Source organism: Sphaerodactylus townsendi, linkage group LG03 (genome assembly GCF_021028975.2).
Source record: "Sphaerodactylus townsendi isolate TG3544 linkage group LG03, MPM_Stown_v2.3, whole genome shotgun sequence".
In the NCBI taxonomy this organism is placed as follows: Eukaryota; Metazoa; Chordata; class Lepidosauria; order Squamata; family Sphaerodactylidae; genus Sphaerodactylus; species Sphaerodactylus townsendi.
This window is the reverse complement of record NC_059427.1, coordinates 29,681,520-29,695,338: the sequence shown is the minus strand read 5'-3', so window position 1 is coordinate 29,695,338 and position 13,819 is coordinate 29,681,520. Positions and strand designations below refer to the sequence as shown.

Below are 13,819 nucleotides of genomic sequence, written 5' to 3'. Positions count from 1 at the left end.
TGGCTTCGGCATGTGTGCCGCACTACCTTTCTGGGCGTCCAAGCAAGTACTCTTTCTCAGCCCTCAGGAGGTGTCTGTTGTGGGGAGAGGAAGGGAAGGAGTTTGTAAGCCGCCTGGAGTCTCTTCACAGGAGAGAAAGGTGGGGCATAAATCCAAACTCCTCCTCTTGTAGCACAACTTGGATGCAAGTGGACCACAGGAGGGAGGTTTTGTTTCTTCTTCTCCCCCCTTTTGCAGCATAACAGGAGGGCGCAAAGGGGGCGGGGCTGGCCTGCTTTGCATAGCCCCTCCTGATTTGAATATAAATCCATGACAGGCGGGAGCTATTTGCTGCCCTGTCCGCCACCGCTTTGACTTGCTGACATCACCGCCGCCTCATTAGCATGCCGGGGAGGCGCGCGCCGCCGAGACTCCCAGCCTGGCGAGCCAGCCGAGTGGTTGCGCTGGGGCTGCCCGGGGCCGCCTAAATGTCTCCGGCTGGGCGAGGGAGGGATCGCCGCTGGCTCGGAGGGCCGTCCCGTGAAGCCGGAGCCGAGTCGTGCGGCTGGCTGGCTGGCGGAGAGGCGATGCCTTGGTAGGGGAGAAGGGAGAGGAGCCCTGCCGGAGCTGGTCTTTGGAGGGGACAGCTCGCCAGCCCCTGCAAGCGCAGAAGGGCCGGCGCACTTTTCCAGCGGGTGGGGGCCACGGCCGACCCCCCCTTTTATTCCGATCCCCCAATGTTTCCCCGTGCAAGTGTGCGTCTTGGGGAAGGCTGGGGCGACGAGCCTGCAGTTGCTCATTTGCAGACCCTGCCCGCGAGAGGAAAACAGGAGCCTTGACTATGCGGCAGCGTTTCCTGGGGTCTCGCAAGCCAGCGGGCATCCGAGGAAAGTAAACTAGAAACCAACACCGCAGGAAGGTTGGGCGAGGGTGCCCAGTGGATGTTTTTGGTGGAAGGGAAACGGAGCGCTGCCCCGGATCCGGACTTGGAGTCAGTTGGGACAGGTAAGCGATTCTCCTTTTACGACCCAGATCTCTCCTCGTCTTCTCTTGTGGTTGGCCAAGTCTCGAAGCTGGGGGCTCTCAAGTACGGTGCCCTGTCATAAGTGCAGACGGGCTGATCAGCCCTAGCCTTCCCTGATGTGAAAGAGATTCGCTCCGCAGTCAGCCGCTTGATTTCCTGGCTGTAGATTTGGATTTGAGACATCTCTGAAAAGGCAGTGGAGAGTGAGGGGAAGGGGGGTCGTTTCCAGAATGTGCTGAAAAATGCTTAGTTATAATGGCAGTTTTTTCTCCCCTCCTTTTAGGTCTCTTAGCGGTGCAAATGCTGTCCCCTGAAATGGTTAATAGCTAGCTGGGGCTGTTATAGAATCAGGAAGTCAAGAATAAATGCTTAAAGTGACTTGATTCCCCCCCCCCTCTTAAATGCTTACCCTCCCCAGTCAGCTGGTTTTAAAAGATGCATGGGTGTTAATTTTGCTGCATGCCATGGAAGGCTTGAAACCTTCAGGGTTCTCAAGCCAAGCTGGAGGTGACTCAGACTTCCAGCAGAAGGTATTTTTAGTGTGACGGGCTTTTGGTGCAGCCCTTTGAAGATGTTCAAAGGCGCTTGGCACATGGCAGTCTGGTCACACCTTTGTTTTCCTTTAGACAATCGGCCACCCCTTTCCTTCCAATTCGTCTTGGCCCATTTCCTCGAGGCTTACTGGAAGAACAGCCTCGGAGGCCACGTTGACTTGACCTGTGGTCCAGTTGAGATTGTAATCCAGGTCTTTGTACCTCCAGTGGCTGAGCTTTGCCCACCCAGGCCAAACCCCTGGAACCCCTCAAGGAGCAGCCTGAGGCTGGAGTGAAGCCGCGCTGATGATCCTGTTTGGTTTCGCTCCTCTCTCCTTTGCTCAAACAACCCCTCCTCTTTAATTGGTTATTATTGCCTCTTGGGCATCGGGCCGTTTTAAGGAGAGGTTAGCCAGAGCTCATACTGTTATTTGATCTGAATCGGTGATGGAGAGACATATCCCTGCTTTGCCGCTGCAACGTGTTTGCAAATTTCACGAGATTCCCTCCCCCCTCTTTTGCATGGCACTTCTGCCTCCTCTGCTGGTCTTGAGTTTGAAACCCTCTTTATTGCACTGAACAAAATGTTAAGCTGGTCTTGCTGGCTTCAGATGCGTTTTGCCGGTGTCATCAGCAAACACGCACCGTCCTTTCTTCTTCTGGCTGCTTTCACGGAGGGAGAAGGTCCAACCTGTCTCAGGGGGATGCGGAACTTTGAAATAATTGCTGTATGTACAAGAGTGGAACGCTTTCTGGCAACCCAAAAGCCTGTTCCTCCCATTGCTTACACTTCCTAACTTAATAAAGGGAGCGCTCCGACCTGTGGACTTCAAGCCTGCCCATTGCTGAAGGGTTTTTTAAATATATATATATATATACTGCACAGTTTAAAATAATTTCCAAACTGAATTGCCAAAGGAAACATTCCCGGTGAAATGGAGAAGATGTTAAAGTAGGAGTGAGAAAGTGATGCTCCAGCAGTCGGGAGAGAGGTTTTGGCGAGACCGGAGGTGGTGGGTTGCTGCAACTTGGGACTGTAGCAGCCCTTTGCATCCGCTTTTCTGTGAAACATCCAGTGCTGAGTCCTACTGCCTTCTGACTCACTTGCACCAGTGTAGATGAATCCATGGGGGACAGATCATATGTGTTGCTATGCAGACTCCCAAGTTTGCTGCTGTTTGTGCTCGTGTAGCGTGCAACATGCATCTCCGCCCACAGCATCTGTGACTCGGGTGGTACAGAATACAGCTTTAATGCTGTGACAGTTTGTTGCCACTTTTCATAAGCTTGCACTGCATGATGGGTTATCTTCTGTAGTTTTTAAGTGATGCATGATTGCATTGCTCAGGCTCAAAAATCTCCCCCGTGAGGCGGCACAGTGTTATCTATTTTGCGGCTGAGTAGATGGGTTCCTCGGTTTAGAAGCAAGGTACAGACCAAATCCTGCATCCTTTTCGACCCAAACCCTTCTTTTCATTTAGGCAGCCAATGAAAGGCTCCACAGAGATGGGACAACGGCATGCTATCTTGCTGAGCTGGAAAGCCACCCAACGGCATCATTAAAAACCACACGAGATAACCCACAGTGCAACGCCAAGCCTTTGAAAGCACTCTTGTGCTTGACAAACTGCTAGCGAATTGGAAATCACAGGGTGTATTTTGAGATCTGTCATCCTCTATTCTCAAGAAGAAGAAGAAAGTGCACTCTATGTTCTGTCAAGTGCATACAGTGAAGTGTTTTGCCCAGAACCTTGGTGGGGTAATCTCACAGTTCCTCAGGAGTCAGCAGGCGCCGCCCTGGACCTCCCTCATGTTTTCCTTGCTTAAAGCCATATGGGAACCCTCAACAGCGCTTCCAGATCCAGGCATCCAGAGATCCTGAGGCAAGTGTGCCAAAATAATGAGAACAGGTTTTTTTAAAAAAAATTCGGGAGATGTGTAAGGGCCTCAGAGACGTCTTAAAGGTTCTTTTTTTTATTTGCCTTCGGGGTTCGGGGGACTTGAACAATATTTTATTGTTTGCAAGCTGTTAAGGACTGCTTTGATTTGGGTGAAAGAGTTGTGCACATAACTTTAGGGAACTGGGTTTTTTTGGAGAGAGGAGGGGAAGAAACGTGTTTGCATATGGGAAGGCTGTTCCTTGATTCTTCTGTGCAAAGCATGAAGACAGGGAATTGATGCCACCGCCACTTATGAAAGGACCTGGCTTTCCTCCGCTACTAAAGCATTATATGTGCATGTATAGAGGGGTATCTTGCTTGACACCCATATGATTCAACCACAGCTGCAGCGGCATATGTCTTGGTTTGCAGCTGATGCCCGGGATAGGCTTGGCTTGCCCGTCTGTGGCCCAGACAAACTATCTAAGACAGCCATTCCTGTTGCTCGTTGCAGTGTTATTGGATCCACAGCAGAGAACATCTGAACTGACTTATGAAAGGCATTTCTAATTTGCACTTGGAACAGATCCCACTGAACCCTTCATATCCCTCTGTCAGGGACCAGGCACGGAAGAACGTAGCTGGAATCATTTTTGGCAATTTGTATTATTATTTTATTTTCAGAGAAACTTTCAGTGTTGAAACAAAAGTTCCCAGCGTGATCTTGACCTTGTCTGAAATCTGCTGTCACTGCCCTCAAAGTAACAGGGAATTGAATTCAGTGAATCATGATGGCATACAGAATACAGTAGAAGTGAGGACGTGCCCTGGTCATTTTCATTCCCTGTGTCCAAAAACACAATTGCTCGCTGGTTTTGTAGTCTTGAGGCGTACAACAGTGAGATAAACAGAACCAGATACGTCAGCAGTGACACAAACATGGGAAGCCTGGTTTCCCGACTGCAAATCCACTAAGGTCAATGGGTTTAGAATGGTATAGCTCTGCTTCAGATTGGACTGCCAGTCCCTGGAGAGGATTGACATATTCCCTGCTGGTGGTGGAAGAAGATGATGCTATACCTCTCTAGGAAATTTAGAACTCTTTGGTAAAACCATTGGATTTCTGGTGATTGTCAAGGTGTGTCATCCCTTCTGAGGTTTTTTCCATGGAAGCTGTTATCATGCCATCACCCAGTGGCTACCCCTCCATGTATACCCCCCACCCCACCCAGACTCCCACTGTTTGTCAGGCTCAACCTGAGAACCTTAGCTTAGGATTGCAATTGTTGGTCATGCTCTGTGGATGGTCATACTACAATCCCCACTCTACCATGAAATTCACTGTGTAATTTCTGACCATTGGCTCTCTGTCAACATAACCTACCTCACAAGGCTGTTGTGAATATTTTTTTTAAAAAAAATTATGCACAGAATCCTTACCCTTGGGAGAAAAGAACACGGTACACATGAGACAGATAAATAATTTTTAAGTTTCTCAGCAGAATTTGGAAGAAAGATGAATTCAGAAGACATGAGAATTTAAATTTAATACATAAGTGAATGAGAGGCACATATCAGTTAGTGTTGTTAATGATCTAGTCTTAAGTGAATTGTATTTTTGGGTTTAATGCTGTAATCTTGTCTGAAGCCTGGGTACTATCTAGATGCAAGTTGTCTGGGTACTATCTAGATGCAAGTTGGGTTCTGTGATTTGAGCTCTAATGGACAAGAGTAGATTTGGCTTTTAAGTCAGCCAGATGAGGATAAACAGTTTCTTTCATATCTGCTTGAGGCAAAACTCACTGCCATGTGGGCTAGGCTACTGTGTTTTTTCTCAAGTTGCTGAACAGTGTGCTAAATGGAAGCCATGATACCTTGTTGACGTTGGGTGGTCTTGTACATTATATATCCAAAGAGGAGGAGAGAGTCGCGGGGATTTAGTAGAGTTACTTGAAGTAGGATTTAAGAACCCAGTGGGCTCTGGAGAACTGGTTTGATTCCTCACTCCTCCACATGAGCAACAAACTCTTATCTGGCGAACTGCATTTGTTTTCCTACACACAAAGCTGCTGGGTGACCTTGGGCTAGTCACAGTTCTCTCAGAGCTCTCTCAGCTCCACCTTCCCCACAAGGTGTCTGTTGTGGGGAAGGGAAGGGATTGTGATTGTAAGTCTTCTTCTTCTTTACCTCATCCTGCCCTTCCAGGGCAACCCACACAGGGGACAGCTATGCATCTTCCAAATTAGGGGATGTGCCCTAAAAAGCAGGTGAGGAGGAAGTTCAGCTCTTGTTTCCTGTTTCCGTATTTCTGTAGAGCTTCTGAAGCAGCCCTTTGCTAAGCAGTACTGAACGTTTCCCGCTTCTGACCCAGACGCTGAACCTTGCTGAGGCCCACCCAGTTTCCTCCTCTGCAAAATTCATCAAAATGACTCAAGGTCTTGTCCTTACATTCGATAGCAAATCACTGTTTTGGTTTTAGCTTGATTGACCAGTGGACAGAGGTAGGGTTACCAAATGGCCAGGAGTAAGTGTCCCATCCCTTTAATAAAGTCTTACCCTGTGGAAATGGGCAGTTGACACAGAATCATAGAGATGGACTGGGCCACACAGGCCTTTGAGTCTAACCCCCTGCTCAATACAGGATTGGCCTAAAGCAGTGGTGGCGAACCTTTGGCACTCCAGATGTTATGGACTACAATTCCCATCAGCTCCTGCCAAGGGCTGATGGGAATTGTAGTCAGTAGTGGGATCCAAAAATTTTAGTAACAGGTTCCCATGGGGGTGGGATTCAAACTGTGGCATAGCGCCAATGGGGCTGGGCGGGGCATTCCGGGGGCGTGGCAGGGCATTCCGGGGGCGGGGCATTCCTGGGTGGGGCTGTGGCAAGGACGCAGCCGCTGCGCCGGTCCTTGGGAGGGAAACGAATGCACACAGGCGCAGGCTGCCATGCACGCCGGTGCGCCTCTTGCTAGACTGCTTCAAGTTCTGTGCGCTACTGCTGAGAGGAGGGACGTAACTAAGGCAAAAATCACGTGGCAAAATCACCAATTAGTAACCCCCTCTCGGCACACACAAATAATTAGTAACCTACTCTTGGGAACCTGTGAGAACCTTCTGGATCCCACCTCTGATTGTATTCCATATCATCTGGAGTGCCAAAGGTTTGCCACCACGGGCCTAAAGCATTCCTGAGGAGCCTTCATCCAACTGCAGCTTGAAGACTGCCAGTGAGGGGGAGCTCACCATCTCCTGCAGAAGCCAATTCCACTGCTAAACTACTCTTACTGTAAAAAAAAAAAAGAATCCCTAATATCCAGCTGGTACCTTTCTGCCTATAATTTAAACCTATTACCGCGAGTCCTATCCTCTGCTGCTAAAAGAAACAGCTCTCCGCCTTCCTCTGACAGCCTTTCAAATATTTAAAGAGAGCAATAACGTACCCCCTCAATCTCCTCTTCCCCAGACCAAATGTTCTCCAGGCCCCTAACTCTAACCTCATCTCTCCCCTCTGCACCCACTCCATTCTGTTCACATTCTTTTTGAAGTGAAGCTCCTCAGAGTTGCACTCAGTACTCCAAGTGTGGCCTGACCAATGTGGTGTACAACAGGACTATGACATTGTGTAGTTTGAAAGTTATATATTCCATTTACTAAAAGTATTTTCCCCACCTTTCCATATTCAAGGCATTTTACAAAATACAATACAATAATCCAGTAACAATCCACTAATGCCTCTGCTGATACAATCCAGACTGCATTTGCCTTTTTTGCTGCTACAACACACTGGCTGCTCATATTTAGCTTATAGTCCACCTGTACCCCAATATCTTGTTCACACAAAGTGCTTCCCAGAAGTGTGTCCCCTATCCAGTATGAGAGCTTCTCATTTTTGTAGAACTGTCGTCTTATCATTGTTAAATTGCATCCTGTTCCTATCCACCCACATTTCCAGCGTGTTCAGATCTTGTTGAATTCTATCTTCCAGTGTGTTTGATGCTCCTCCAAATTTGATGTCATCTGCACATTTAATGAGTAGCTTCTCCACCCCCTCATCCAGATAATTTATAAAGATATTGAAAAGTATCAGGCCCAGAACTGAAAACATCACCTGGAATTGCTGCATGTCAAACTAGCGTTAAATGTTGGCAGCCTTATTCAGACAGTGGGGGGGGGGGTGGGGGGGGGGGGGGGTGGGGGGGGGGGGGGGTGGGGGGGGGGGGGGGTGGGGGGGGGGGGGGGTGGGGGGGGGGGGGGGTGGGGGGGGGGGGGGGTGGGGGGGGGGGGGGGTGGGGGGGGGGGGGGGTGGGGGGGGGGGGGGGTGGGGGGGGGGGGGGGTGGGGGGGGGGGGGGGTGGGGGGGGGGGGGGGTGGGGGGGGGGGGGGGTGGGGGGGGGGGGGGGTGGGGGGGGGGGGGGGTGGGGGGGGGGGGGGGTGGGGGGGGGGGGGGGTGGGGGGGGGGGGGGGTGGGGGGGGGGGGGGGTGGGGGGGGGGGGGGGTGGGGGGGGGGGGGGGTGGGGGGGGGGGGGGGTGGGGGGGGGGGGGGGTGGGGGGGGGGGGGGGTGGGGGGGGGGGGGGGTGGGGGGGGGGGGGGGTGGGGGGGGGGGGGGGTGGGGGGGGGGGGGGGTGGGGGGGGGGGGGGGTGGGGGGGGGGGGGGGTGGGGGGGGGGGGGGGTGGGGGGGGGGGGGGGTGGGGGGGGGGGGGGGTGGGGGGGGGGGGGGGTGGGGGGGGGGGGGGGTGGGGGGGGGGGGGGGTGGGGGGGGGGGGGGGTGGGGGGGGGGGGGGGTGGGGGGGGGGGGGGGTGGGGGGGGGGGGGGGTGGGGGGGGGGGGGGGTGGGGGGGGGGGGGGGTGGGGGGGGGGGGGGGTGGGGGGGGGGGGGGGTGGGGGGGGGGGGGGGTGGGGGGGGGGGGGGGTGGGGGGGGGGGGGGGTGGGGGGGGGGGGGGGTGGGGGGGGGGGGGGGTGGGGGGGGGGGGGGGTGGGGGGGGGGGGGGGTGGGGGGGGGGGGGGGTGGGGGGGGGGGGGGGTGGGGGGGGGGGGGGGTGGGGGGGGGGGGGGGTGGGGGGGGGGGGGGGTGGGGGGGGGGGGGGGTGGGGGGGGGGGGGGGTGGGGGGGGGGGGGGGTGGGGGGGGGGGGGGGTGGGGGGGGGGGGGGGTGGGGGGGGGGGGGGGTGGGGGGGGGGGGGGGTGGGGGGGGGGGGGGGTGGGGGGGGGGGGGGGTGGGGGGGGGGGGGGGTGGGGGGGGGGGGGGGTGGGGGGGGGGGGGGGTGGGGGGGGGGGGGGGTGGGGGGGGGGGGGGGTGGGGGGGGGGGGGGGTGGGGGGGGGGGGGGGTGGGGGGGGGGGGGGGTGGGGGGGGGGGGGGGTGGGGGGGGGGGGGGGTGGGGGGGGGGGGGGGTGGGGGGGGGGGGGGGTGGGGGGGGGGGGGGGTGGGGGGGGGGGGGGGTGGGGGGGGGGGGGGGTGGGGGGGGGGGGGGGTGGGGGGGGGGGGGGGTGGGGGGGGGGGGGGGTGGGGGGGGGGGGGGGTGGGGGGGGGGGGGGGTGGGGGGGGGGGGGGGTGGGGGGGGGGGGGGGTGGGGGGGGGGGGGGGTGGGGGGGGGGGGGGGTGGGGGGGGGGGGGGGTGGGGGGGGGGGGGGGTGGGGGGGGGGGGGGGTGGGGGGGGGGGGGGGTGGGGGGGGGGGGGGGTGGGGGGGGGGGGGGGTGGGGGGGGGGGGGGGTGGGGGGGGGGGGGGGTGGGGGGGGGGGGGGGTGGGGGGGGGGGGGGGTGGGGGGGGGGGGGGGTGGGGGGGGGGGGGGGTGGGGGGGGGGGGGGGTGGGGGGGGGGGGGGGTGGGGGGGGGGGGGGGTGGGGGGGGGGGGGGGTGGGGGGGGGGGGGGGTGGGGGGGGGGGGGGGTGGGGGGGGGGGGGGGTGGGGGGGGGGGGGGGTGGGGGGGGGGGGGGGTGGGGGGGGGGGGGGGTGGGGGGGGGGGGGGGTGGGGGGGGGGGGGGGTGGGGGGGGGGGGGGGTGGGGGGGGGGGGGGGTGGGGGGGGGGGGGGGTGGGGGGGGGGGGGGGTGGGGGGGGGGGGGGGTGGGGGGGGGGGGGGGTGGGGGGGGGGGGGGGTGGGGGGGGGGGGGGGTGGGGGGGGGGGGGGGTGGGGGGGGGGGGGGGTGGGGGGGGGGGGGGGTGGGGGGGGGGGGGGGTGGGGGGGGGGGGGGGTGGGGGGGGGGGGGGGTGGGGGGGGGGGGGGGTGGGGGGGGGGGGGGGTGGGGGGGGGGGGGGGTGGGGGGGGGGGGGGGTGGGGGGGGGGGGGGGTGGGGGGGGGGGGGGGTGGGGGGGGGGGGGGGTGGGGGGGGGGGGGGGTGGGGGGGGGGGGGGGTGGGGGGGGGGGGGGGTGGGGGGGGGGGGGGGTGGGGGGGGGGGGGGGTGGGGGGGGGGGGGGGTGGGGGGGGGGGGGGGTGGGGGGGGGGGGGGGTGGGGGGGGGGGGGGGTGGGGGGGGGGGGGGGTGGGGGGGGGGGGGGGTGGGGGGGGGGGGGGGTGGGGGGGGGGGGGGGTGGGGGGGGGGGGGGGTGGGGGGGGGGGGGGGTGGGGGGGGGGGGGGGTGGGGGGGGGGGGGGGTGGGGGGGGGGGGGGGTGGGGGGGGGGGGGGGTGGGGGGGGGGGGGGGTGGGGGGGGGGGGGGGTGGGGGGGGGGGGGGGTGGGGGGGGGGGGGGGTGGGGGGGGGGGGGGGTGGGGGGGGGGGGGGGTGGGGGGGGGGGGGGGTGGGGGGGGGGGGGGGTGGGGGGGGGGGGGGGTGGGGGGGGGGGGGGGTGGGGGGGGGGGGGGGTGGGGGGGGGGGGGGGTGGGGGGGGGGGGGGGTGGGGGGGGGGGGGGGTGGGGGGGGGGGGGGGTGGGGGGGGGGGGGGGTGGGGGGGGGGGGGGGTGGGGGGGGGGGGGGGTGGGGGGGGGGGGGGGTGGGGGGGGGGGGGGGTGGGGGGGGGGGGGGGTGGGGGGGGGGGGGGGTGGGGGGGGGGGGGGGTGGGGGGGGGGGGGGGTGGGGGGGGGGGGGGGTGGGGGGGGGGGGGGGTGGGGGGGGGGGGGGGTGGGGGGGGGGGGGGGTGGGGGGGGGGGGGGGTGGGGGGGGGGGGGGGTGGGGGGGGGGGGGGGTGGGGGGGGGGGGGGGTGGGGGGGGGGGGGGGTGGGGGGGGGGGGGGGTGGGGGGGGGGGGGGGTGGGGGGGGGGGGGGGTGGGGGGGGGGGGGGGTGGGGGGGGGGGGGGGTGGGGGGGGGGGGGGGTGGGGGGGGGGGGGGGTGGGGGGGGGGGGGGGTGGGGGGGGGGGGGGGTGGGGGGGGGGGGGGGTGGGGGGGGGGGGGGGTGGGGGGGGGGGGGGGTGGGGGGGGGGGGGGGTGGGGGGGGGGGGGGGTGGGGGGGGGGGGGGGTGGGGGGGGGGGGGGGTGGGGGGGGGGGGGGGTGGGGGGGGGGGGGGGTGGGGGGGGGGGGGGGTGGGGGGGGGGGGGGGTGGGGGGGGGGGGGGGTGGGGGGGGGGGGGGGTGGGGGGGGGGGGGGGTGGGGGGGGGGGGGGGTGGGGGGGGGGGGGGGTGGGGGGGGGGGGGGGTGGGGGGGGGGGGGGGTGGGGGGGGGGGGGGGTGGGGGGGGGGGGGGGTGGGGGGGGGGGGGGGTGGGGGGGGGGGGGGGTGGGGGGGGGGGGGGGTGGGGGGGGGGGGGGGTGGGGGGGGGGGGGGGTGGGGGGGGGGGGGGGTGGGGGGGGGGGGGGGTGGGGGGGGGGGGGGGTGGGGGGGGGGGGGGGTGGGGGGGGGGGGGGGTGGGGGGGGGGGGGGGTGGGGGGGGGGGGGGGTGGGGGGGGGGGGGGGTGGGGGGGGGGGGGGGTGGGGGGGGGGGGGGGTGGGGGGGGGGGGGGGTGGGGGGGGGGGGGGGTGGGGGGGGGGGGGGGTGGGGGGGGGGGGGGGTGGGGGGGGGGGGGGGTGGGGGGGGGGGGGGGTGGGGGGGGGGGGGGGTGGGGGGGGGGGGGGGTGGGGGGGGGGGGGGGTGGGGGGGGGGGGGGGTGGGGGGGGGGGGGGGTGGGGGGGGGGGGGGGTGGGGGGGGGGGGGGGTGGGGGGGGGGGGGGGTGGGGGGGGGGGGGGGTGGGGGGGGGGGGGGGTGGGGGGGGGGGGGGGTGGGGGGGGGGGGGGGTGGGGGGGGGGGGGGGTGGGGGGGGGGGGGGGTGGGGGGGGGGGGGGGTGGGGGGGGGGGGGGGTGGGGGGGGGGGGGGGTGGGGGGGGGGGGGGGTGGGGGGGGGGGGGGGTGGGGGGGGGGGGGGGTGGGGGGGGGGGGGGGTGGGGGGGGGGGGGGGTGGGGGGGGGGGGGGGTGGGGGGGGGGGGGGGTGGGGGGGGGGGGGGGTGGGGGGGGGGGGGGGTGGGGGGGGGGGGGGGTGGGGGGGGGGGGGGGTGGGGGGGGGGGGGGGTGGGGGGGGGGGGGGGTGGGGGGGGGGGGGGGTGGGGGGGGGGGGGGGTGGGGGGGGGGGGGGGTGGGGGGGGGGGGGGGTGGGGGGGGGGGGGGGTGGGGGGGGGGGGGGGTGGGGGGGGGGGGGGGTGGGGGGGGGGGGGGGTGGGGGGGGGGGGGGGTGGGGGGGGGGGGGGGTGGGGGGGGGGGGGGGTGGGGGGGGGGGGGGGTGGGGGGGGGGGGGGGTGGGGGGGGGGGGGGGTGGGGGGGGGGGGGGGTGGGGGGGGGGGGGGGTGGGGGGGGGGGGGGGTGGGGGGGGGGGGGGGTGGGGGGGGGGGGGGGTGGGGGGGGGGGGGGGTGGGGGGGGGGGGGGGTGGGGGGGGGGGGGGGTGGGGGGGGGGGGGGGTGGGGGGGGGGGGGGGTGGGGGGGGGGGGGGGTGGGGGGGGGGGGGGGTGGGGGGGGGGGGGGGTGGGGGGGGGGGGGGGTGGGGGGGGGGGGGGGTGGGGGGGGGGGGGGGTGGGGGGGGGGGGGGGTGGGGGGGGGGGGGGGTGGGGGGGGGGGGGGGTGGGGGGGGGGGGGGGTGGGGGGGGGGGGGGGTGGGGGGGGGGGGGGGTGGGGGGGGGGGGGGGTGGGGGGGGGGGGGGGTGGGGGGGGGGGGGGGTGGGGGGGGGGGGGGGTGGGGGGGGGGGGGGGTGGGGGGGGGGGGGGGTGGGGGGGGGGGGGGGTGGGGGGGGGGGGGGGTGGGGGGGGGGGGGGGTGGGGGGGGGGGGGGGTGGGGGGGGGGGGGGGTGGGGGGGGGGGGGGGTGGGGGGGGGGGGGGGTGGGGGGGGGGGGGGGTGGGGGGGGGGGGGGGTGGGGGGGGGGGGGGGTGGGGGGGGGGGGGGGTGGGGGGGGGGGGGGGTGGGGGGGGGGGGGGGTGGGGGGGGGGGGGGGTGGGGGGGGGGGGGGGTGGGGGGGGGGGGGGGTGGGGGGGGGGGGGGGTGGGGGGGGGGGGGGGTGGGGGGGGGGGGGGGTGGGGGGGGGGGGGGGTGGGGGGGGGGGGGGGTGGGGGGGGGGGGGGGTGGGGGGGGGGGGGGGTGGGGGGGGGGGGGGGTGGGGGGGGGGGGGGGTGGGGGGGGGGGGGGGTGGGGGGGGGGGGGGGTGGGGGGGGGGGGGGGTGGGGGGGGGGGGGGGTGGGGGGGGGGGGGGGTGGGGGGGGGGGGGGGTGGGGGGGGGGGGGGGTGGGGGGGGGGGGGGGTGGGGGGGGGGGGGGGTGGGGGGGGGGGGGGGTGGGGGGGGGGGGGGGTGGGGGGGGGGGGGGGTGGGGGGGGGGGGGGGTGGGGGGGGGGGGGGGTGGGGGGGGGGGGGGGTGGGGGGGGGGGGGGGTGGGGGGGGGGGGGGGTGGGGGGGGGGGGGGGTGGGGGGGGGGGGGGGTGGGGGGGGGGGGGGGTGGGGGGGGGGGGGGGTGGGGGGGGGGGGGGGTGGGGGGGGGGGGGGGTGGGGGGGGGGGGGGGTGGGGGGGGGGGGGGGTGGGGGGGGGGGGGGGTGGGGGGGGGGGGGGGTGGGGGGGGGGGGGGGTGGGGGGGGGGGGGGGTGGGGGGGGGGGGGGGTGGGGGGGGGGGGGGGTGGGGGGGGGGGGGGGTGGGGGGGGGGGGGGGTGGGGGGGGGGGGGGGTGGGGGGGGGGGGGGGTGGGGGGGGGGGGGGGTGGGGGGGGGGGGGGGTGGGGGGGGGGGGGGGTGGGGGGGGGGGGGGGTGGGGGGGGGGGGGGGTGGGGGGGGGGGGGGGTGGGGGGGGGGGGGGGTGGGGGGGGGGGGGGGTGGGGGGGGGGGGGGGTGGGGGGGGGGGGGGGTGGGGGGGGGGGGGGGTGGGGGGGGGGGGGGGTGGGGGGGGGGGGGGGTGGGGGGGGGGGGGGGTGGGGGGGGGGGGGGGTGGGGGGGGGGGGGGGTGGGGGGGGGGGGGGGTGGGGGGGGGGGGGGGTGGGGGGGGGGGGGGGTGGGGGGGGGGGGGGGTGGGGGGGGGGGGGGGTGGG

The 13,819-nt window shown here is 68.8% G+C and overlaps 1 protein-coding gene across 2 annotated transcripts in view; it reads left to right on the top strand.

Annotated features, from left to right (window-relative positions):
• The window catches only part of PRICKLE2 (prickle planar cell polarity protein 2), a 363,321-nt gene that overhangs the window by 207,134 nt on the left and 142,368 nt on the right, over nt 1-13,819 (top strand). The window contains exon 1 of one of the 2 annotated variants that reach the window (XM_048489886.1): nt 419-984. The exons of the other annotated variant lie outside the window; for it this stretch is intronic. The gene's annotated coding sequence lies outside the window, so the exon portion shown is untranslated. Of the gene's footprint in view, nt 1-418; nt 985-13,819 lie in introns of those variants that run through there. 2 annotated transcript variants of the gene reach the window in all.